General features: G+C 37.0%; 1 protein-coding gene across 1 annotated transcript in view; it reads left to right on the plus strand.

Moving 5' to 3' along the window:
* Positions 1 to 24264, plus strand: part of KPNA3 (karyopherin subunit alpha 3) — a 92707-nt gene that overhangs the window by 6804 nt on the left and 61639 nt on the right. The gene's annotated exons all lie outside the window — the stretch shown is intronic.

Below are 24264 nucleotides of genomic sequence, written 5' to 3' on the forward strand. Positions count from 1 at the left end.
TATTTCTTGAGTAAATATATCTATACTAGGTACCACCAGCATGATAATTTTCTTAAAATACATTTTTGAACCGAAGCTTTTAATCTTTTAGTGCCTTTTCCTGTTGCTTTCCAAATCAAGTTCAAACTTTTTATTATGATAGGTAAAGTGTTGAGAGATTAAGACACATGCATAGTGAAATAATTTTAAATTTTTTCTTAATTTTTTATTTTATTTTTTTTAAGATTTATTTATTTTAGAGAGAGAGCACAAGAGCAAGTGGGGGAGGGGCAGAGGCAGAGGGAGAGAGAGTCCCAAGCCGACTCCACGCAGAGGGCAGAGCCCGACTTGGGGCTCAATCTCCAGACCCCGCAATCACAACCAGAGCTGAAACCAAGGATCAGACACTTAACTGACTGCACCACCCAGGTGCTCCTCTTATTTTTTAATCATAGAAAATTCTAATACGTAGTAAAGTAGAGAAGATAGTAAAATTCCATATGCACATCACTTGGATTTAATAAGTAACAGTTAGCTCTTTGTTTCATCTTTTGTTCCATCTATATATATAACAGACATCATGACATTTTACTCCTGAAGACGTAAGGCTACCTCTCTAAAAAATAATGCATTCTTACATAAATACCGTATCACCCTGACACAATAATTTCCTCATAACATCTAATCTAGTCCACATTTTAAATTTCCCTGGTTGTCCCTTACTTTTTTTTTCCCCTTAATATTTGGTCATTAGAACCAGGATTAAACAAGATCAGATCACATTTGGTTATGTTTCCAAAGTCTCCTTTACATTTTTTTTTATTGTAGTAAAATATACATAACAGAATTTACCATTTTAACTATTTTAAGTATACAGTTCTGGAGCATTAAGTACATTCACATTGTTGTGTAATGATCCTTACTGTTCCATCTCCAGAACTTTTTCATCTTTCCTAACTGAAATTCTGTCTCCATTAAACAATAACTCTGCATTCCCTCTCTCCCCAGTTCTGGCAACCTTCCTTCTACTTTCTGTTTTTATGAATTTGACTACTCTAAGAACCTCGTATAAGTAGAATCATACAATATCTGTCCTTTTGTGACTGGTTTATTTCTCTCAGCATAATGTCTTCGAGGTTCATCCATGTCGGGGCATGTGTCAGAATTTTGTTTCTTTGTATGGCTGAATAATATTCAATTGTATGTAGGTACCACGTTTTTCCATTCATCCACTGATGGACTTGGGTTGCTTCCACCTTTTGGCTATTGTCCCCCACCATTTTATAAATGCTGTTAATTTGTTGAAGAAATCAGGTCAGTTTTCTTGTATTAAGTTGAACCACATGAAATTTCCATTTTTGGGTCAAGTATCAGCAATTCCATATGGTTAAGCCTAATAAACTGTCCTAATTACTGGATTTGTCTGTTTCTTTGTGATATTGCTTAACTTGTTCCTCCTATTTCTTAACACCCTCTGGATTTTCTGTAAACTGGAGGTTAGCTTTAGAGGCATGATTATCTTCAGTTTAAACATTTTTGATTAAAAAAAAATACTTCCATTGGTGATGCTGTGTTCTTCAGACTATATCCCAGTGGTGTACAAAGATCAGTCAGAGGGTTCAGATGATAAAGAATAGATAAAGATAGTTCAGATAAAGACTAGGGATGCTGGGGTGGCTCAGTTGGTTGTGTCCAACTGTTGATTTCAGCTCAAGTCATGATCTCAGGGTTGTGAGATCGAGCCCAGCTGGGCATGGACCCTGCTTAAGATTCTCTCTTCCCCCCACCTCTCTCTCTCCCCCCCATACCTCAAAAAAAGAATAGTTTAATGTTGTAATGTCACAGTCACTACATTTGGTGAAATGAATTTTAGTTATTTGGGTGAAATGTGATAGACTGGATAATATTTGAAGTGAAAGAGTAACCTGACTTCTTGTTATCCAGCAAAGGAGTTAGAAAATGTATCTGGAAAATCTGACTTCAAAGTCAGTGACATTCTCTTTCCATGACTGACACTGTTCCCAAGTTGACTTTGGTTTCTTAGCATAGAATTTGGCTGTATTCTCAATTCCTAGTCTCTGTTCCTTTACTTTGAAGGTAAAGCAATAGTAAAAATGTAAGGAGGATATGGCTGTCCTTTGTGCAGTTTTGCTGTTAAGAAAAATTTTGTCACAGCCTAGGATACCAACATTAATAGTTAAAATATGGTAAAACAAAATCATGACTATATTTACTTGGAATCAGTCTTTCTGAATGGTTGTGTTTTCTGGGCTATGAGTTTACTTGTTTACATACCAAACTTTCTTTTATTTTGAAATGTTTCTGTGTCCTATATATTTCTCTGCCTTCCTAGGTAGAATATAATTTAGTTATTTTCTTGTTTCTTGGGAATCACCATTATGCATACGGATATCAGTTTTTACTTTTATATAAGCAATGCCTTTGGGTTCTTAGATTTGTCAGAATTTTATCCTTAATTTCTATGTTTGTGGAGTTTTTGCTCTTCATAATTTTTTTGCCTATCCTTCTGTTGCACAGTCAGCTATCTCTTTGATATGTCAGCGTGTTTACCTGTAGTAGTTCCTCTCTTCCCTTTTAATTTGATGCTTCATACAGCCTAGTGACTTGGATAATAGATTTATTAAACACTTATTTATCATTTGCTATGGGCTGGGCAGGCATTGTTAATGCCAAAAATAAATATAAATAACACTGTCCTTGCTCAGTTTAGTGGGAGAGACTGATACCTAAGCATATACAGTGGACTCTTGAACAATGCAGGGGTTAGGAGTGCCCACCCTTGTGCTGTCAAAAATTCACATATAACTTTTGATTCCCCACTTAACTGCAGATACCCTGCTGTTAACTGCAAGCCTTACAGATAACATAAACAGTCAGCTAACAAATATTTTGTATATGTATGTCTTATATACTGTGTTCTTACATTAAAGTGAGTGAGAGAAAAAATGTTATTTATAAAAACCATTAGGAAGAGAAAATACATTTACAGTACAGTACTGTAAAAAAAATGTGTATAAGTAGACCAGCATAGTTCAAACCCACGTTGTTCAAGGGTGAGCTGTACTCTGTGTACAGCATGGTAAGTTCTATGATACAGGTATGTAATTTGCAAAGTACTATGAGAGCATGGAGAAAAGGAGTGACTATACCTAGGGAAGTTGAATGAAGTTACACAGAAGATCACACTTGAACTAGGTCTTGAAGAATGAATAGGAGTTTGCCAAAATGAAAGAAAAATAACATGAATAACAGGGACTGTGTCATGGAGTCTTAAAGTCGTGATGTGTTCAAGCAATAGTTGATGTGGTTCAGTTCCTTTCTTTTGGAAACCACATTCTGATTTGACCTTTCTTTGCAAGGTACTCTTCTGCCATTGGATATCTTTTGGGGAGATTTTTAATCTCCTGCCTCCTTTGGTTAATTAAAGTGCCTTGCTCTTTCTGGTTAACACAAAGCCAATTAAATGCTGTCCCTGGCATTTAAATCTTAAATGAGCTGATACTGAGGCCTAAGTTGTTCACCTTGGCAGAAGTACTATGAAGAAATCTTTTCATTAATTCCCACCACTTAGATCTGCAGAGTTGTTTTCATCCTGAGTTTTTCATAGATTGGATTCTACAGCTTTTCCTTTGGTTCTGTGAATTGCTCTATATTCTTTCAGTAAATTCTCCTGCACCCCTTTGCCCCCCTTTGTTTCTTAAACTAACTCATGTCTGTTTTTATGGTTTGCAGCATAACTCTAATAAGGTGACCAGCTGTCCTGGTTTGCCCAGGACTGAGGGAGTTCTCAGGATATGGGACTTTCATTGTTCAAACCAGTAAATTCCTGAGCAGACCTTAACAAGTTGGTCACTTACTGTAATTGAAACAGTTTGGGAGTAAAGATGATGAGTTTGCGGAACCAAATGTTCAGATGGAAGTATCCAGTATGCAGCTGAAAATAATGTGTGCAGAACTAGCTTGCTTTGGTTATTTCACTCAGCAGTTACTTGAATTCTGAACCAAGTATGAGAGATAAAACACTGGATATAATGATAACCAATAACTGTTGAGCACTCACTATGTACAAGGCACTATGCTTATTAGAATAATACTAAATAATTCTCACATAATTGCCATTATACAGGTGAAGAAAGTGAGTTAAGAAATTTGCTTAAGAACATAAAACTAGGAGGAGGCAAAACTGGAATTCAGTCCTAGATTTCCTACTTTAAAGCCCTCTTCCCTTTATAACCATTCTTCTACTCTGCCTCAGGGTCCCTGCTTAAGGAATGTGTGGATTAATATGGAAATGATGTAAAACCAAATAAATACTTACAGTGTAAGTATGTTGAGAGAACAGTGGGCACATAGGGAAAGACTCAGCATGGGTGAGTTAGAGAGGGCTTCATGGAGATGATTGTCCTTAAGATGAAACTGGAAAATTGTATAGGTCTTTCTTTGGTAGTAAATCTTGGGTGGGCCTGGAGGTAAGAGACAGCCTGATATATTCTGGGGAATAAAGTAAATCAGTATTTCTTACAGGTGGAGTGATTGTAAGGTTGGATAGGATAGGCAGGGTAGGCAGGGGCTAGACTGAAAGACCTCTCCTGGGTTTTGTGCATTTAAAACTGTTGCTTCAGTTGCATCATAGGAGGTAGATTGGTGAGGGTGAGAAGGGAGTTAGAGAGGAACAATGAGAAAACTCTCAGGGGTCTCAGAGATGGATGGTCTGACTAATAGCACCCTCATTGGGGTCCAAAGGCTGTTTATTTGGCATATGTTACCTTCTCTCTCTTTTTTTTTAAAGATTTTATTTGCTTATTTGAGAGAGAGCGAGAGCGAGTGTGCGAGCGCACAAGCAGGGGGAGGGGCAGAGGGAGAGGGAAAAGCAGACACCCTGCCGAACAGGGTGCCGATGTTGGGCTTGATCCCAGGAGCTGAAGGCAGATGCTTAACCAGCTGAGCCACCCAGGCACTCCTTTGTGTTACCTTCTAGAACAGAGGTTAGCAAAATTTTTTTTGTAAAGGGCCATAATATTTTTCAAAGCCCAAATCTTTTAGGCTTTGAGGGCCGTACTATTTATGTCACAACTCTCTATCTCTGCTGGAGATGAAAGCAGCCATAGACAATAGGCAAACAGATGAGTGTGGCTGTTCCAATAAAGCTTTATTTATAAAGTGAGGTGGCAGGCTAGATTTGGCTTGTGGGTTGGATTTGGCTCAAAGGCTGTAGTTTACCTAACCTTGTTCTAGGATAATATGACCAGTAGTGAAGATTTGGAAGATAGATCAAACAATGATTTTAGTGATTATGATGATAATGTAGATGATGAGGGTTCTTGAGTATAAGAAGAAAAGAGGCTAGGGGAGGAAAGAACCCAAGGAAGTACATCATCTTCGGGCACTAGTGAAAATGCCACTGAAGAATGAGTCTGTAGGAAGCTTACAGCAAAGTGGTGTAGGAGAGTTTCTTGAAGGAGGGGCAATAGTTGCAATATCAATGCTACAGAAAGGAGAGCTATGAAGGACCTGAAGTAAGCCATTCATTGTATTTGGCAGTTGGGGCCAGGGAAAAGTGGAAAACCCAGACAGTAGAGGAGGCAGGGAGCTAGATTATGATGGAGTGAGAAGTGAATTGGAGTTGAGGTGGTAGAACCAGTCAGTAGAAACTCAATTTAAAAATTTGGTAGCTGTGGAAGGAGGAGCCACAGGTAGTGTGAGGAGGAAGTAGGGTTAAAAGAAGGCTCTTTGTTGTTTTTTATTTGTTTACAAGTATGGAATTGACTGTTGTTTGTAGACTGAATTGAAGAAGCCAGAGGAAAAGAGTTAAGGGGCTGGCTAGAAAAGGAATAAATGATTGAGCCAAGAGTAAGCGGGGAGCTGTTAGGGAGGTAATACAAGAGATGTAAGTTGTGGTTAGATCTTGAAGGGCCTCAGGTGGAAAGGACTTGAAGAAGAACAGACAGGAGTAAGGATGGGCTGAAGTAGGGTAGGGAAATTGGAACAGATTATGCCTACTGGCCTCTATTTTCTTTGACGTCGTTATCTCTAGAGAATAAAGGGTCTAAGGTAGTACGTGAAGAAAGGGTGATTTGGGGCACCTGGGTGGCTCAGTTGGTTAAGCGACTGCCTTCGGCTCAGGTCATGATCCTGGAGTCCCTGGATCGAGTCCCGCATCGGGCTCCCTGCTCAGCGGGGAGTCTGCTTCTCCCTCTGACCCTCTTCCCTTTCATACTCTCTCTCATTCTCTCTCTCAAATAAATAAATAAAATCTTAAAAAAAAAAAAAAAAGAAAGGGTGATTTGGGAAATGAAGGATATTTGGGGAGCAAAATACCTGGGAACAAGAGGGGAACGGGGGAGGGGCAGAGGGAGAGAGAATCTTAAGTGGGCTCCATGCCCAGCTCAGAGCCTGAAGCAGGGCTCAATCTCACGACCCTGAGATCACAACCTGAGCAGAAATCAAGAGTTAGATGCTTACCCGACTGAACCACCCAGTTGCCCCCAGATATCATCTTTTATATGTCAATATTTTAACATGTATTTTAGAAGTTAGGTCGATTTTTGACATCAATTGTAATTTTTTAGTTTTTCCTCACACCAAGTAATTTCTCCCACACCAGCAGGGTGTCCTACAATTCAATTCAGTTCTGACACTATGTACCTGGAGACAGCATCAGATTCCCACAGGTTAAGGGCTTAGTACTATAAGACTTCACCCCTTGCCCCCCACCCCCTTCTGATCTACCAGCTATAGATTGGAGGTTCCCACAACCTCCTTTTCCTCCTGTTTAATTTGCTGGAGTGACTCACAAAACCCAGAGAAACATTTTACTTACTAGATTACCAGTTTATTATAAAAAGATGTAACTCAGGAACAGCCAGTTGGAAGAGATGCTTTCTCTTGGAGAGTGCCACTCTACCTGTACCTCCACATCTTCACACCAGGAAGCTCTCTGCACCTGGTCATTTTGGATATTCATGAGGCATACTTTATTAAATCATTGGCTATTGGTTACTGAGGTCAATCTCCAGCTTCTCTCCCCTCCCTGAAAGTTGGGGTGAGTGGAGGGACCAGAAGTTCCAGTCCTCTAATCACATGGTTGTTTCACCTGGCAACCAGCTCCCAGCCTTAGGTGACCTACGGGGGGCTTTCCAAAAGTCACTTCATTAACATAATGAAAGACACCTTTATAGTTGTCAACACTTAGGAACAGCTGAGGGTGTTAGTGCCAGGAACACTGATGAAGACCAAATATATATTTCTTATTATAAATCATAGTATCACAGTAAGACATACAGTATTATCCTACTTAAAAACCCCAAAACAGTACTTGTCATATCATTAGCCTATTAAAAATGTACTTTTGATATGAAATTTCAAAGTAAAAATACCTGCTATTATACCACACATTTACAGACCAAAAAGAACCTTCTTGGTCAGTTGTTTGGGGTTGGGTGTGACATAGGAAATTAATAAATAATATTTTAGATAACTTTTTCTTCTCTACTCCAACGAAAAAGAGAAATAAAGGAATAATCTTACCTCTGCCAAAATAGGTTGATGATAATGCGTAATTTTTACGATAGTGATTTTTCTTTCACTTTTTAAAATGAAAATGACTAATGAATGCTCTACATTATCAGAAATATTAAAGTACTCTTTGTGTCTTTGAAACAGCTTGATGTATTCCAGTTTATTATACCTTGACTGTAAAGAAAACACAACAAAAAGTTTTCTTATCAAATGTAGAAGCATTAGAATTATAGAGAGATCAAGTGGGACAGCAATGAATTTGTGCTGTGGTCCTTCCGATATTGAAACACTGTGTTCTTTCTTTGCATTCACTGTCTCAGAATTGCAAAGCTGGTAAAGATCCAGCTTTTCTGGATGTCTTTGTGATGTATACAGAAGGTGTTAAGGTAGACACTGTTGTCATTTTTCTGTACTTAAGATAACAGTAGAGAGACAGTGGTAGAAAGCTGAACAGAGTATGGAGGAAGGTAGCTGGACAGGCATTGAAATAATTAGAGGTTGGATAGTGTCTGCATCTTCCTCTTAAAATTCACATGTGCAAGAAAAAAGGAGTTAGGTAGCCTGAGAAGGATGATCATATTAGCTGGGTATTGGGCTATAGATGGTAGAGATGCAAACAAAGATGATAGAGGAACAGCCTACAAAGTGTTATATAGTGTTAATCAGCTAGCAGAGAGCCATGGACTATACGGTTAGATCTCTTTGTAAATTTGAAGCTAATTTTGCTAACTTGAATCTAGTTCCATGAATATCATATATATGTATCTTGGTTTTAGAATAAGGTATAATTAGGAACATTTATTGAGGCTTTTTTTAATACTTTGTAAAAACAAATTTTTAATACCTTCAGCATCTGGTGTTTTAAACAAAAACATAGGAAGTAGAATATTTTGGGAATGGTGCTGCATAACACTATTTGTGTGCTAATTCATATTAGTAGTTACTTATTAGTTATACTATGCTTTTATCTAAAAGTTAAATATATTTTAAGGGGGAAGAGAAGATGAAAATATAAATCATGATTTTAGTTAGAAAATTTAAGCATGTAGATATATTCACAAATTTTAGAGAGAAAGTTTATAAACTGGTAATTCCCAGTTAGGGCTGTCACACTATTTAATGATAAAATGCAAATTTACTCCTGTATGAAAATAAATTCTCATTGGCTGAAATCCTGTAGTAAGAGTGACAATAATTTGGTGCGCCTGCGTGGCGCAGTCGGTTAAGTGTCCAACTCTTGGTTTTGGCTCAGGTTGTGATTTCAGGGTTGTGAGATTGAGCCCCAGGAATCTGCTTAAGACTCTCTCTCCCTCCCCTTCTACCCCCACCCCCCCAAATTAGTAAATAAATAAATCTTTTTTTTTTTTAAGTGACAGTAATTTAAAATGCTTCCTCATTCCCCTTGGACTGTTTACAGTTCCTGTCATGGACTGTGGCTGCTGGCAGCAGTGTGGTTTTCAGTTATGCATTGAGTTTTGGGAACATTGTTTTTGCTAGAATAAAGGAATTTGTACTTGGATGTTAAAGTTCTATCAGGGCTAGATGTTTGCTTTTTGTTTTCTAAATTTTATGAATGTGGGGCTAATACAAACGAATACTTTTCTTCATCCTTTTGAGCTTTTGAAACTTTGGGAAAGTGGAATATTTGAGAGACTTGGAGCTAAATTAATCTAGATTTGGAATATAGAGGGAGAAAAAACATAGACTATATACTGTGATTATGGTATAGTGCAAACAGCATTGTCACTGGATATGACTCTCCCAAGTTCAGATTTAACATTGGTTGTGTAGACTACCCTTTTTTGATATTGTGGGGCAGAGGGAAATAAAAACGAATGAAACAAGATCCCTGCCTTCAAGGGGCATTTAACCTAGGAGGGTAAATAATACAGCTAACAGTAACTGTAAGGCGGAATGCAGTGGTTTAATAAAAGTAAAGATAGTTTGAGAACACAGAGGAAGGACAGGTGAATTTCAGCTTTGAAGATTTGGCAGAGCTTTATAGCAGAGCTAACATGAACTGGGCCAAACATTTCATGGTTTGAACAAGATGTTGAATTAGAATAGCAGAGAAAAACACATTTTTTTCTTAGGCTAATTTATTTGTGACCATGTATGAATGAATTTCCCTCTGGTTTGTTGCAGTGATCCAGAGCATTAGCATGAAAGTCTGTGTTTCCCATTTGGTGTACTGCCCTAGGGCCAGCCAACTGAGGACTTAGGTGATGGAACACTTGCAGCATTGTTCCTTAATCTCCAAGTGCTGTATAAACGTTTTCTGTGTGTGCCATGATGTGAAGGAGATCGGGAAACACAATTTTAGATTATTTAATACTTCCCTCCTGGTAATAAGTTATTTAATATATTGTTTAGCTTTTGTCAAAAATAGCTAGATAATATTCATAATAAGAACACATTCTGAGTAGGCTGTATTAGTTACCAGCTCAGTCTTCGGATATATTAGACATTAGCTCCATGCAGTGATTAGGGGGCTCAGCCAGGTTTTTCACTTTCATTCTATGATTTTGTATTTGGGAACATGATGGCATTAAGTGAGGATGTGATACATTTAGGGTCATGACTAAACTTCAAAAATAATGTGACCAAAATATCCCTCCTTATGCTTTTCCCCTTGGTAAACATAGTACTGGACCTGTTTCCGAGAAAAATATGTATACTCTTCACAGCAGAACAGGTATTGGGGGGGAAGGGAGGATGGGCAAATCTGTGTAGGGTAGGGACAGCCTTGAGAAGAAATCTAGAGCTCCCTTCCTCTCCCTTCTTCCCTGAAAAGGGAGAAGGAAGCAGAAGACAAAATTAGTTTCAAAGTTTTGAATTTACAACCCTGAAGAAACCAGGCAGCTGGATACCCAGGCCTAGGAGCACCCTAGTTGTGACTGTTGGCAAGTGTTGAATTCAGCTAGGGCTGTAGATTCTGGGGCTAGTGTGGCATGAAATACCACCCCCCTCACCCCTGGTTGTATTGGAGAGGAGAAACTGGAGCTCCAACTTTCTTATATCACGGAAGGAAGCACTAAGATCATTCTAGGAGAGTGATAGTTTTGGTGCCACAGATTTTCAGAACACAGTTACTTTCTATGTGTATGTGAGGTAGAAGATATCTGGTGCCTAGGGGTGTTTTAGGGGTCTTCAGAAAAGATTCAGCACGCTCTTGCTCTTTTTGTTCATTTCCTCTGCCTGATAGACTTTAGTAATGTTAGTTTGGCTACATAACAGTACTGTAAATAAAATGTTCACTTTTGCATAAAATAAGTATGACATTAAATAAATGTCATGTAAACATCATTGTAAGTTTTATTATAACACTGTTACAGGTTAGTTATTGACCACTTAACAAATTTTTTTAATTTTAGGGAATATTTATCAACTGCCAAAGTGGTGATAAGCAATAAGACCAGTGCGTAATACAGTTTTAATAGGAGGAAAAAATTAGAATGTTATTGGTAATTATAGAGAAACTAATCTTTGAAGCAAATTAATTTAGGAAGGGTTTTAAATAATTTGAGCATTTATCAGTAGGATAATGAACTTGTTTTAAATTATAGAGGTAATACACATAATCAGTAATATAAATTCAAAGGAGAAAATGAAACATGTCACCATCACTTGCCACCTCTCTTTACGCAAGTAACAACTGCTTTTTTTTTTTTAAGATTTTATTTATTTATTTGACAGAGAGATAGAGCCAGAGAGCACAAGCAGAGGGAATGGCAGAGGGAGAGGGAGAAGCAGGCTCTGCACTGAGCAGGGAGCCCGATGCGGGGCTCGATCCCAAGACCCTGGGATCGTGACCTGAGCCGAAGGCAGACGCTTAACCATCTCAGCCACCCAGGCGCCCACAACTGTTTTTAATAAACTTTATTGGGGTATATTTATCCATCTTAAGTATTAAGCTTGATGAGTTTTGCAAATGATTACTTCCTTGTAAGCACCATCACAGTCAAGATGTAGAATATTTCTGTCTCCCTCAGAAGTTCCCTCATGTCCCTTTGCAGTCCTTTCCTCCAGCCCCAAACAAATATTAATCTGCTTTCTGTCACTATAGTGTGCTTTTTCCACAATTTCATATAAAGGTAATCATAATACATACTCCTTTGAGTCTGTTTTTGTGATATAACATTAATATTTTTTTTGTTTACTTGGAGTTCAGTATTTTTAGCTGCTGACACATACTCCATTGTATGAATATATCACAATTTGCTTATCCATTCACCTGTTACTGGACGTTTGGGTTCTTTTCAGTTTTTGGCAGTTATGAGTAAAACTGCTATGATATTTGTTTACAAGCCTCTGTATGTGTTTTTTTCTCTTGGATAAATACCTAGGAGTAAAATGGCTGGATTATGTATAGTAAGTGTGTATTTGGCCTTATAAAAAACTGAAACTCTTTGAGATGCCTGGGGGCTTAACTTATGCAGTTAAGCATCTGCCTTGGGTTCAGGTCATGATCCCAGGGTCCTGGGATTGAGTCCCGCATTGGGCTCCTTGCGCAGAGGGGAGCCTGCTTCTCCCTCTCCCTGCCACTCCCCCTGCTTGTGCGCTCTCCCTCTGACAGATAAATAAAATCTTAAAAACAACAACTTTGAGACTCTTTTCCAAAGTGCTTGTAGTATTTTACATTCCCACCATAAGTAATGTGAGTTCAGTTATTCCACATCTTCACCAATACTTTGTATTGGCAGTGTTTTTAATTTTCAGCATGTAGTGACTATATGTTGGTATCTCATTATGGTTTTAATTTGCATTTTTCTGATGACTAATGATGTCTAGTAATTTTTTGTTTATACATCTACAGGCTAGTTATATATCTTCTTTGTGTAGTGTCTGACTCTTTTGCTCATTTTAAAAGTTATGTTGATTTTTCTAATTACTAAATTGAGTTTTTTTATAATCTAGATACAAAAGTTCTTTGTCAGATACATGTGAATATTTTCTCTCAATCTTTTGTTTGCCTTTTCATTTTCTTAACAGTGTCTTTTGAAGAGTAAAGGTTTTAAAGGTTTAAAGCCCAATTTATCAATTTTTCTTTTATGGTTCATGCTTTGTGAAACATTTACCTACCCCAAAGTTTTTCTTATGCAAAGCTTTTTTTCCTGTGTTTCCTTCTGGAATTTGTTACTCTCATTTTTTACATTTAGGTTTATGATTCATTTTGAAGTAATATTTGTGTATACCATGAGATAAATTCTTACAGCACTTCAATTACTATGGCACTTTTGTTGAAAATCAGTTAACATATATATAGTGTCTCTTTTTTAAAAATATATTTTATTTATTTATTTGACAGAGAGACACAGAGAGGGAACACAAGCAGGGGGAGTGGGAGAGGGAGAAGCAGGCCTCCCGCGGAGCAGGGAGCCCGACGTGGGGCCCGATCCCAGGACCCTGGGATCATGACCCAAGCAGAAGGCAAACGCCCAACGACTTTCTGATGTCTATTCAGTTTTATTGATCTATATGAGTATCCTTATGCCATTACATCACTCTCTACTGCTCTAGTTTTGTAGTAAGTCTTTTTTTTTTTTTTTTTTAAGGGGCACTGACTTTGTTATAAGCCCATTGTTCTGAGAAAACATTTTACAGAAAATATGGGTATCAGTAAGTCTTGAAGTCAGCGTAATCTTCCAACCTTCTTCCTCCTTTTTAGGATTGTTTGGCTACATAACAGACATCTGTAGAACACTTTACCCAACAAGGTTAGAATATACATATACATTCTTTTCAGGTTTACATGGGACATTCTCTAGGATAGATCATATGTTAGGCCATAAAGGAAGTCTCAATTAATTAAAAGATACTAAAATCACACTGAGTATGTTCCTTGACCCCAGTGGAATAAAGTTCACAAGTTATGTGGAACTCAAACAGCACACTTCTAAATAACTAATGGGTCAAAGAAATCACAAGGGAATTAGAAGTTGAAGAAGTTAGAGAAGAAGATTAGAAGAAATTTAAGATGAATAAAAATGAAAACATAGTATGTTGAAACTTACTGGATGAAGCTACAGCCATGCTCAGGAAACTGTATAGCTATAAATACCTACATTAAGGGGTGCCTGGGTGGCCCAGCTGGTTAAACATTGACTCTTGGTTTCAGCTCAGGTCATGATCTCAGGGTCATGGGATTGAGCCCTATGTAGGGCTCTGCACTCAGGGCAGAGTCTGCTTGAGATTCTTTCCTCTCCTTCTCTCTCCCCTTCTGCTCTGCCTTCCCCCACTTCACGTGCTCTCTCTCTCTAGGATAAATAAATAAAATCTTTAATACCTACATTAAAAATGAAGTATAAACTAGACTTGTAACAAACAGAAGGTCGGAAATAATAAAGATTAGAGAAGATAAAAATGAAATCAAGAATAAAAAAACAATAGAGAAAACCAGTGAAATCAAAAGTTGGTTCTTTGAAAATGTCAACAAAATTGACAAACCTTTAGCTCGATTGATGGGAAGAAACGATGGAGAAAACCAGTGAAATCAAAAGTTGGTTCTTTGAAAATGTCAAAATTGACAAACCTTTAGCTCGATTGATGGGAAGAAAGAGAAGACTCAAATTATCTTACAGAAATCAGATAATAAGGGAATACTGTGAACAATTATATGCCAGCAAATTACATAACCTAGATGAAATGGAAAATTCCTGAAAAGCTACAAACTACCAAAATTGACTCAAGGGGAAATAGAAAATCTGAATAGGTTTGTAACAGGTAAAGAGATTGAATCCATAATCACAAAATTTCCCACAAAGAAAAGCCCTAGACCAGAAGGAAGAGGGGACATTTTCCAACTCATTCTGTGAGATCAGTTATTACCCCGTTATCAAACTAGACAAATGTATCACAAGAAAAGAATATTACAAACCCATGTCTCTTATGAATATAGACACATATCCTCAAGAAACCAGGAGCAAATTGAATTCAGCAATATATTAATAAGACTATACATTATGACCAAGCAGATTTATCCCTGGAATGCAAAGCTGGTTCAATATTTGAAAATCAGTCAACATAATATACCATATTAATAGAATAAAGGACAAAAAACCACATGATCATCATAATACGTACAGATACAGCATTTGACAAAGTTCAGCACCCTTTCATAATAAAAATATTCAAACTAGGAATTGAAGGGAGCCTCCTCAAGCTGATAAAGAGCATCTACAAAATATCTACAGTTGGCCTCATATTAATGGTGAAAGATGGAAAGAAAGCTTTCCCCCTAAGATCAGGAACAAGACAAAGATGTTCATTGTTCTTCCTATTCAACATTGTACTGGAGGTTCTAGGCAGGACAGTTAGAAAAAAAAATTAAAAAAATAGAAATAAAAGACAACCAGATTGAAAGTAAGTAAAACTATTCTCTTTTTGAATATGACATGATCTTGTATATGGACAATCCTAAGGAATCCACTAAAAATCTACTGGAGCTCTAATATATGAGTTCAGCCAAGTTCAGGATATGAGATCACTATATACATAGCAGTTGTATTTCAACACTGTCAGTGAACAATCTGAAAATGAAATTAAGAAAACAGTTCCATTCACAAAGAATAAATACTGAGGAATAAATTTAACAAAAGTTTAAGACTTCTAATTGAAAACTATAACTTCATTGAAAGAAATCAAAGAAGATCTAAATAAATGGAAAGACATTGTGTGTGCATGGATCAGAAGAGTTAATACTGGTAAACTAAAATACTCCTTACGTGATCTACAGCTTCTTTGTAATTCCTATCAGAGTCCAAGCTGGCTTGCTTTTTTTCCTTCTTCTTTTTGACAAGTTGATTCTAAAATTTTTGTGGATGTAAGTGACTCCAAGTAGTCAAAACAATCTTGAAAAAGAATAAAGTTGGAAAACTTCTACTTAGCAGTATCAAAACTATTACCTACAATAATCAAGACTGTGCAGTACTAGCATACGAATTGGACTCTACCTCACAGCATATACAAAAGTTAATTCAAAGTTGATCAAAGATCTAAATGAAAGAACTAAAACTATGAAAGTCTCAGGAGAAAACGTAGGTGTAGATCTTCAGATTAAGCAGTGTTTTCTTAGTATGACACTAAAAACATAAATGACAAAAGGAAATATCTAATTGAACTTCATCAAAATTAAAATCTTTTGTGCCTCAAAAAACACCTAGGAAGTGAAAAGGCAGCCCACAGATAGGAGGAAATCATATATCTGATAAGGAATTTTTATCTAGGTTATATAAAGAACTCAGCAGTAGAAAGATAATCCAAGGGGTTACCTGGCTGGCTTAGTTGGTGGAGCATGCAATTCTTGGTCTTGGGGTTGTAAGTTCAAGCCCCACTTTGGGTGTGGAGATTACTTCAAAAAAATAAATGAAAATTAAAAAGACAATCCAATTTTTAAATGGGCAAAGGACTGGAGTAGAAAATGCTCTAAAAAAATTATACAAGTGGTTAATAAGCATGTGAAAAGATTCTCAACATTATTAGTCATTAGGGAAATGCAGATCAAAACCATAATGAGATATCCCTTCATACACATTAGAATGGCTAAAACGAACATAATATCAAGTGTTGGGGGAGGATATGTAGCAGTTGAAAAACTCATACACTTCTGGTAGGATTGTAAAGTAGTATAGCCACTTTGGAAAACATTTTTGCAGTACTTCAAAATATAGAATTGCCATACCACTCAGCAGTTTTACTCCTAGGTATACGTCCAGGATATATGAAAGCACATGTACACAGATGTTCATAGTCACATTATTTGTAAAGGCAAAATATGGAAACAGTCCACTGGCCATCAATTGATGAATGGTTAAGTGTGTTATATTCATACAATGGAATATTATTCAGTAATAAAGAGAAGTGAAGTACTGATATATGCTACAACCTGGACGAATCTCAAAAACATTATGCTAACAAACCAGACAGAAAAGGTCACTATATGATTCCATTTATATGAAATGTCCAGGCAGTCAAATCCATAGATACAGAAGTAGATTAGTGATTGCCAAGGACTGTGGAGAAGTACAGAGAATGAATGATAAAGGGTGTGTGGTTTCTTTTTATGATGATGAAAATGTACTAAAATTAGATAACAGTGATGGTTGCACAACTCTGAATGTACTAAAAACCCACTGAATTTACCCTTTACAGAAGTGAATTTTATGGCATGTGAAATATCTGAATAAAACTGTTATTAAAAGAAAAAAGGTAAAGTGCACCTAATATTAGCACAAATTATGTAATGAAAGCATTTTCAGAATGGAAAATTATATGTAATAAGGATAATGTGGAGTTCTGGTATTTAGATTCTAAGTCGTTGGGTTGGGTTTTTTTGTGAAAGGGCAATGTTGTTAAGTTCCAAATTCATAACCTGTGAGTCTTTGAGAAAAAAAAAATCACTTAAGAAATGTCATCTTCTCTGGGAAATTCCTCTGGTACTCCAAGGCAGAACCAGTTGGTGTTTCTAATGATCACACACAGTGTAACCCATACTTAAAGGCTAAGAAAAGATTAAAAAACAAATTGTAGCCAACACTGTTCTAAAGTGAAGTATCTTTTAGTGGGATAAAATATGTATCTAGAATTCTTTGTTCCTGTGCAGCTAAGTCGCCCTTTTCATTCTGCATTCATCCCAGGAGGTGTTCTCTTCTCAAGATGCAGGCAAGGGCCTATTAATGGCTTTCTATCATAAAAATTCAGTGTTCAGGAGAAGTAATAGGATTTAAAATTGAAAATACAGATAGATCACAACCTGTAGAAAAAGGAAAATAAACATTGATGACTACCTACTTTGTGATACAAATTGCTTTTGTTAATGTTGATTTCATTTAGTTCTCAGAAACATTTTTTGAGATAATTTAATATCCTACTTTTGAAAGGTGCTATTATCTATGGATAGGGTAAAAACAATAGGTGAAGCAAGATCAATGAGAAAAATGATGAGCTCAGTTTTGAATATGTTAAGAGACTTGGGATTTTCTGGGGAGTGATCCGGGAGACACTTCAGCTCAGGAGAGAGAGTTGAGCTTAAGTTTTAAGCTGTTTAAATTCCCAAGGGTGTTGGTCTTGCAGAATATATCAAAACCTGCTTGTTTACAAATGCAGCAGTTTATTTAGAGTATGCTGGCTAAAGGGAGCTGCAGTTGAGGGGATGATTCAAGTCTGGCATCTGAAATTTGTATCAGCTGCCTTTCCTTCTCAGAAACTAAGTTGCGTTACACATTCTCTCCCTGCCCCCCATCACACATTTTAATTGTTTTTTATGGGTAGCATCTTTTTTTTTTTTTTTGTACACAGACTGTAATCAGCTGGTGTGGATAGTCTCTTATAATTTTTAACTAATTTTGTATTTTCTTGGGGGCTTATTCTTGAATGAAGTCTTCAGATATTAGTACTGTTTTAACAGTTCATCAATCAAAAGTAATGGTTCATTAATCAAGATTGTGTGGTACTGGCATAAGGATAGGCATATATAGATCAATGGAATAGAACTGAGAGTCCAGAAGTAAACTTTTACATTTATAGTAAATTGACTTTCAAGGGTGCCAAAGCAGTTCAACAGGTAAAAAAGTCTTTTCAACAAATGGTGTTGGGACAACTGAACTGGATATTCTCATGCAAAGGAATGAAGTTGGGCCCCTACCTTATACTGTAAAATTAACTCAAAATGGGTCCAAGACCTAAATGTAAGAATAATCCATAAAAAACTGTAGGAGGAAAAAAAAAATATGTGGATCTTTGTGATCTTGGATTAGTGGTTTCTTAGCAACAACATCCAAAGTAAAAGCAGCCACATAAAAATGGATAAATTGAACTTTATTAAAATTAAAAATCTTTGTGTTTCAAAAGACATCATCAAGAGGGGCTCCTGGGTGCCTCAGTTGTTAAGCGTCTGTCTTCAGCTCAGGTCATGATCCCAGAGTCCTGGGATCAAGCCCCACATCGGGCTCCCTGCTCTGTGGGAAGCCTGCTTCTTCCTCTCCCACTTCCCTGCTTGGGTTCCCTCTCTAGCTGTCTCTTTCTCTGTCAAATAAATAAATAAAATCTTAAAAAAAAAAAAAAAGACATCATCAAGAAAGCAAAAAGAAACCCACAGAATGGAGGAAAATATTTGCAAATCCTATCTGATAAGGGACTTATATCTAGAATATATGAAGGACTCTTAAAACTCAGTAATAGGGGCACCTGGGTGGCTCAGTCAGTTAAGTGTCCCACTCTTTATTTTGGCTCAGGTCATGATCTCAGGGTCCTGGGTTCGAGTGTCGCATCATGCTCCCTGCTCATCAGGGAGCCTGCCTCTCCCTCTACCTACCGCTCCCCCTGCTTGTTCTCTCTCTCTCTCTGACAAATAAATAAAATCTTTAAAAAAAAAAAAAAAACAACTAACAGGGATAAACCTTGAAAACGATATGCTAAGCAGGAGAAACCAATCACAGAAAACACATACTGTATGATTCCATTTGTATGACTGTCCAGAAGAGGCAAATCTATAGAGACAAAAAGTAGATTAATGGTTGTGTAGAATTGCGGTGGGAAGGTGGGTAAAATGGGGGGGGGTGACTACTGAAGGATACAAGGATTCTCTTTGTAGTGATGAAAATAACTCAAACTGATTTTGGTGGTGGTCATATAACTCTGTACTAAAAGCTATTGTATACTTCAAATGGGTGAGATGTATGGTATATAAATTATATCTCAAAGCTGTTGTGATACCAAAAAAAAAAAAATAGTAGTTCCACTGTGATACATTGACTAATTGCAACCTAGACTATATACAGGTAGACAAAACAATATACTGTACTATTTTAAACACTAGATATAAATATTTCCTTATATTTAAAGATTTAAATGTTTTCCATTTCGTGTATTCTGTTTATGACCCCACTGAAAAGTTACACTTCTTTTTTAAGATTTTATTTGTTTATTTGCCAGAGAGAGAGAGAGAGCACAAGCAGGGGGAGCGGCAGGCAGAGGGAGAAGCAGACCCCCTCCACTAAGCAGGGAACCTGATATGGGACTCGATCCCAGGATCCTGGGATCATGACCTGAGCTGAAGGCAGACGCTTAATCAACTGAGCCACCCAGGTTAGGTTCAGGTTTCAGGTTCACCCCCCTGAAAAGTTACACCTTATTATGTTTTAGAATTCATCAGGAAACAAATCCAGATGATTCAGTTATAATATGTAGTTGGTAATTGAAGCCACAGAAATATATGTGACATGCTAGGTGGAGTGAGTAAATGAATAGGCCTACGGGCTGTAGACAGATCATAGGGAAGGACGATGTAGATGAATGGAGGAAGAAGACCATAGAGGATGGTATGGAAGTTAAGGAGGTGAAAATGAATGGTTAACTGTTTTCCTGCAGAGATGCCACATAAGAAATGTGTTCCATGAATAGAAGGTTGCTGATGATGTTGGCGGTAGCAGGGTCAATGGAACTTTGATTGGGAGTGGGCTAAGTGAATGGAAGTGAAGACAGTATAGACCACTCTTTCAAGAATTTGGCTAAGGAGGAGAAGAAAATGTAGGGTGAGGAGAGGCTTTAAAAAAAAATAAGATGAAGGAGACATGAGGTTACTTACGATGATGGGACATAGAGGTTGAAACATGGGAGAGAGGCGATAATTGATGAAATAAGGCCCCTAGCTAGATGAGATCAAAGACAGACACCTCTTGCTCTGTCATATTTGGTAGGATGAAAGGAGACAAGGATGTAAGAGGATTCGGGTTATTGGGGATGGGAGTGGGGAGGAGGTTTGGATGTGCATGATAGGAAGTTTTGGGAATTGCTACTATCTGATGGTTTCTGTTGTCTTAAATAGGAGGCCTGGTCTTCTGTTAAAAAGAAGGAGGACAGAGAAGGGGGGATTGAAAGTAGTAGCTTTTTGTAAAAAATCTAAGAGTAACCTGGAAAGATTTCCAAGCAGCAAGCATTGAGATCTTAATTGAGATTAGAGACCTAGAATTGATAATACCCATAATGGAGGGAGGTTGAGCTTTTTTTTTTTTTCCTCTCTCACAACACTTAGCAGCCTAGCTTTTAGAGTGAGAATTGAAGTGACCCAAGGTTAGCTTTTTGCCAGGGCAATAAGCTAGAAACACAGGGGACAAAACTGTGTATGTAATGTATATGAAGTATGTAAGAAGGAAGCGAAAACAAGAGGGGGTTGATAAATTGGGAGAAGTTGAAGGAGTTAGGGATTAAGGTAATCTTTGTGGATCTAGGTCAGTCTGTTGAATGGCAATTAATGGGAAATTGTTTAATTCCTTAATTGGATCTAGGGAGAGTTTTGCTGCTAGGGTCAGAGATTCTTCAAATTAGAGAATACTGTACAGAGTGTTTAAAATTCATATCTTCATTTCATATTAAAATGTTGAGCATTTCATAGTTTTTGAATGAAATGTAAAACATCCAAAATTTATCCTAATTGGACTGGCAGATCTGTGGCTGGTACTTGATTGCTACAGAATCTTGAGTCATGGTGAAACTGAAATTTAGGAAAAAAGCAGAGCCTTGGTCTGTCCCTGACCAGCCTCTTGAACTGGATTATTTGAAGAGTTGTTGAAGGTACCAGGGATGTTGTCAAGACTTGGTTTGGGGAGGAAAATTGAGCCAGCTGCCAGAGTCTTCAGTGAATGTAAGGGAGATGGTGACAGAAATGAGAATGGACACGGGGATATGTGGCTAAATGATATAAACCTTTTCCACAACTGGGTAGAAGCCGTGGTCTTGCGAAGCCGTGGTCTTGCAGTGGTATAGAGACAGATATTGATCTTGACACATGTGGAATATGGGAGCATCATTAACAATGATGATGAAGATAACATCTGTTGATGGCTTTCTATGCCAGACACTGCCCCTGTCACATGCAGTTAGCATGAATTTGATTTATTTGTTTCAGTAACCCTGTGAGGCATTGTTATCTTTATTTTATGGATAAAGAAGCTGAGATAGGCCAGTAACATTCCTAAAATATCATAAAGTTTGCATGTGAGGGAGCCAGGATTTAAACCTGCTGACTCCTAAGCAGATGTTTCTAAACACCATTTTGTGCCATCAGCAGTGCACTAATGTAATTGGTCGAATATATATGTATTCCATGTGCATTGAATAATTTACATTGTAAGTACCTTAGAGGAAAATAGTTCAGTAGAATTTTTTGATGCTTTCTAATTGATGATGATTGTGTTGTTATATGTTTTATGGACATACTACCCTAGAGTGGTACCCTAGAATTGTGGATCTTAATAGTGTGGGTCCTGGACCAGTAGCATCGACCTGGGATCTTGTTTGAAACAAATCCTTAACCCTTACTCCAGCCCTGCTGCTCAAGAAATTCTGGGAATGGACCCCAGCAGTCGTTTAACAAGCCAGATTAATTCCGATGTAGGCTAAAGTTTGAGAACTACTGACCCAGAGCAAAGTGTAGTATAAGAAGGTGAATGAGAGTTTGAATTAGACCCTTGGAGTAGTATTGAGATTGTCAGTGTTTTTCAGATCATGTTCTGTGAATTGAAATCTGATGGGGAATTATTAGCATTAGTTTATACTTTTCATGGCTGCAGTTTGGTATGTTGATGCTACTAGACACAAGTGAGATGGGAGGCAGAATGTCAGTAGATCACAACTATTGACAACTCAAAATGCATAGTAGTACACATTAGCAGTATTATTTTCTTTCCATTAAACATTTAAAAGTTGTGTAATATTTGATATACGAAAATAGGTAATGTCCATACAAGTTTTGAAGCAATAATAAAACAGATATTCGTGAATCTAATCAATTTAAGAACTAGCACAAAAACTACCTGTGTTTTCTTCTCTGATCACATCCCTAGCTTCCTACCGGAAATAATCCACTGTCACAAATGTGTTTAAATCATTACTTTGCTTTTCTAGACTTACCATACATGTCTATATCCTGAAATAAAAGATAGTATTTAGTTTTGCTTGCTTATTTTATAAAAATACTATGAAATACTCATATTTATAAAAAAAAAAGGTGGTTTTTTTTTTTCACTTTGTTCATGTAATGTTACATCTCTGGATTTGTTCATGTAGCTGTAGTTCATTCCTCCTTGTTGCTGAGTTGTATATCACAATATATTCTCTTTTTAGTAAACATTTGGGTTGCTTTCAATATTTTTGGGTTTTTTACTATCACAAACTAATGATGTCAGAAACCACTTGTATATGTCTCATGGTGCATATATGCAAGAGTTCCTGTAGGATTATACCCTGGAGTAGAATTGCTGTGCCCTTGGTGTTTTTCAGCTTTACCAGATTTGTGCCAAATTGTTTCCCAAAAATGATTGTACCAATGGACCTTTTACCAGTTGCTCTACATTTTTATGAACACTTGGTGATATTATACCTATTAATGTTTGGCAGCCTTAAGTGCAAGATGGTATCTCAACTGTGGTCTTAATTTGCACTTCAGTTAATAAGGTTGACTACCTTTTCATGTTGGCTATTATTTTTTATGAAATACCTTTTCTTGTCTTTCTCTTACTGTTTTTTTCTGTTGTCTTACTTATGTGTGAATACTTTATTCTGGGTATTTATTCACTATTCATGCTTCAGGTATCCTTCCAGTTTGGCTTGTCTTTTCACATTCTTTGTAGCATCTTTCAAAGAACAGAAATTCTGAGTTTTAACAGAGTTCTTTTTGTTTTAGCATTTTTTATGTCTTCCTTAAGAAATTTTTCTCCACTCAGGGATCATAAAGATAGTTTTCTTTAAAAATTTAAAGTGTTGCTTTTGTAAGTGTTCAAACCATCTGGAAGAGATTTTTCTGGTGATATAGTAGGAATCCAGTTTATCCCCCCACCCCCATGGATAATTATTTGGCCCAGCACCATTTACTGAATAGTCTTTTTTTCCCAGTGTTCTGCATTGCCATCTCTATCATATCAAATTGCTATATATGTTTGGATTTATCGGGAGTTCTTTTCTATTGGTGAATTTTGTTTTCCTCTTTAATGTTTATATACTTTTTATATACCTTTAAAAGTTGTCAGTTTTTAAAATTACAGCTAAACCTGATTAGTAATAGTAACTTACCATTAAATATCCAGTCAGTGTTAAAATTTCCCCAGTTGTCTTTTATATGTAATATATGCATGTTTGGATTAGTATCCAAATAAAGTCCACTTACTGTGATTGGTTGGTATGTTTCTTAAATTTTTTAAATCTGTAGGCTCTTACTTTATTTCCCAAACCACCCCTTTTTACTTTGTTGCCTGTTGTTAGAGAAATGGGGTTATGCTGTATTTGGCTGTTTGCAACCCATTAGTGTTTAGTATATCTTTCTGTTCTCTATATTTCCTCTAAATTGGTTGTTAGATATAGAGGCTCAATATGGTTTGTATATTTGCCAAGACTGGTTTATAGATGGCATTATATACTCTTTTTAAAAAGAGGTTTTATTTGTTTGTCAGAGAGCACAAGCGGGGAGCAGGCAGCAGACTGAGCAGGCAGAGGGAGAAGCAGGCTCCCTGCTGAGCAAGGAGCCCAATGCTCCTGACCTGAGCCAAAGGCAGGTGCTTAACCAACTGAGCCACCCAGGCGTCCCGACTTTTTAAAAAAACATTTTATTGAGATAAAATTCACATACATTTTCACATACCATACAATTCACTCATTTAATGTGTATTCAGTGGGGTTTTTAGCATATTCATAGCGTTTCACAACCATCACCACAAAAAGAAATGTTGGGTGCCTGGGTAGCTCAGTCGGTTAAAC

The sequence above is a fragment of the Leptonychotes weddellii genome, chromosome 3 (genome assembly GCF_054177405.1).
Source record: "Leptonychotes weddellii isolate Sample4059 chromosome 3, ASM5417740v2, whole genome shotgun sequence".
NCBI classification, from domain to species: domain Eukaryota; kingdom Metazoa; phylum Chordata; class Mammalia; order Carnivora; family Phocidae; genus Leptonychotes; species Leptonychotes weddellii.